General features: G+C 40.2%; 1 pseudogene; it reads right to left on the reverse strand.

Moving 5' to 3' along the window:
• LOC138848211 (U6 spliceosomal RNA) lies at positions 1-68 on the reverse strand (annotated as a pseudogene).
• Between the last annotated feature and the right edge of the window lie 1950 nt (positions 69-2018).

Raw genomic sequence — 2018 nt, forward strand, 5'->3', positions numbered from 1 at the left:
TGCGCAGGGGCATGCTAATCTTCTCTGTATCGTTCCAATTTTAGTATATGTGCTGCCGAAGCGAGCACATGTGCTGCCGAAGCGAGAAAGAGATGAAAAGAATTTATCTCAGCTAGCCACTAATATTCAAGAAACAAGGTCTTCAGGAAAGCCAACTCAACTGACATTTTCATGTCATTGTTAAATAAAGGAAAAATTATCTAGGTTCAGCAATACATAGTTTATAAGAGAAAGACTACAGAGTAATTTCCTTGGCATAGAAATAACTTTGTCTTTTTTTTTTTTTTATCTATGAGGGCTTGCTATCACCACCACACACCCACATCCCATATACAAATGCCTGGCTTGAGTGGTAGCTTCTCTGCTTTGAGGCAAGTTTCTGCTAGTGTGCACCCTGGGAGGAGACGGAGGATGGCAGAAGTGCTTGGGTCCCTGCACCCAAATGGGACATCCAGAATGAATTCCCAGTTCCTGGTTTTGGCTTGGTCAAGCTTTGGCTATTGCAAGTGTCTGGGGAGTGAAACAGTGGTTCCCTCTTCCTGTCACTCTGCCTTTCAAATCAATAACTGTTGTTGGTAATGACTAATAATGATATTCACTGATTGTCAAATTTTGAATCTATTAATTATAGACAATTTCTCTTTGTAATTTTAAACTTTCATAATGTTCTGTTGCCAATTTCATCACTAGAAATAAAAACTTTTCCTCAAAAAAAAAGAAACCTTACTGCTTTCCTAATGTGCTTATTAAGTTCTTGACCAGCGCCTGTTAGTCTTGCTACAAACTTTCTAGTCTTACTACTTTCCTTCTTCTTCCTCTTCTCTGTGACTTGTAAAATAGTATACATTCTATATACTGTGGATACTTTTGATTTATTTTATTCCTTCAGTCTCCTATGAAGTTCCTCCACAAAAGCACAGCCCTTAAGATATTCATTCATTTATGCAGTCTGCAGATTTCATGAGCTACTAAATTCCAAGTAGTATGTTAAAGGCAAGATCTGGGCCTAAGAGAAAAGTGGTCTAAATTCTGTGCCTAGAAGAGGATTTGGGACATAGTAGAACTTCAGTGAAGTGCTATGTGAATGACATGCACTCATTAAATGAGTAATCTAAAGCATACACTTCATTTAAGCAACACAGCAGCCCTACTCACCTCAGGTAGAGCAATTGAGAGGAATAATGTGAACAAAAATAAGACATCAATAAGTTGAATAATAACAGAGAAAAAAAACAAAATGAGATAGATGCCAACATTACTGACCTATTTTTGAGGAATTAAATTGATAGAGGGGCTGGCATTGTGGCCAAGTGGGGAAAGCTGCAATCTGTGAGGCCAGCATAACATCTGAGTTCCACTTTGAGTTTAGGAATCTCCACTTCCAATTTAGCTCACTGCTAAACACCTGGGAAACCAGCAGAAGATGGACGAAGGACTTGGGTCCTTGCCACTGATGTGGGAGACTTGGATGAAGCTCCTGACTCCAGCATGCCCCAGGCTCAACTGTTGAAACTCTCTGGGGTGTGAGCCAGCAGATGAAAGCTATCTATGTCTTTCCCTCTCTCTCTAAATCCACCTTTCAAATAATAAAGATTTAATAAACAAATTAACTGATTTCAAAATACACAAAAACATGAACAATACTATATCATTTATGCCAAACTGATAAAAAATAACAAATGCTAGAGAGCACATGGGAAAAGAAAACCGTCATATATGGTGGGTGAAAACACAAGTTAGTACAGATGTTATGCAGAACAGTATGGTCATTCCTTAAAAAGGATAAAAATTGGGCCGGCGCTGTTGTGCAGTGAGTTAAAGCCCTGGCCTGAAGGGCCAGCATCCCATTTGGGTGCCAGTTCTAGTTCCAGCTGCTCTTCTTCCAATACAGCTCTCTGCTATCTCCTGGGATAGCAGTAGAAGATGGCCCAAGTCCTTGGGCCCATGCACCCATGTGGGAGACCCAGAGGAAGCTCCTGTCTCCAGGTTTCAGAATGGCATAACTCTGGCCTTTGTAG

Source organism: Oryctolagus cuniculus, unplaced genomic scaffold (genome assembly GCF_964237555.1).
Source record: "Oryctolagus cuniculus unplaced genomic scaffold, mOryCun1.1 SCAFFOLD_66, whole genome shotgun sequence".
Taxonomy (NCBI): Eukaryota; Metazoa; Chordata; class Mammalia; order Lagomorpha; family Leporidae; genus Oryctolagus; species Oryctolagus cuniculus.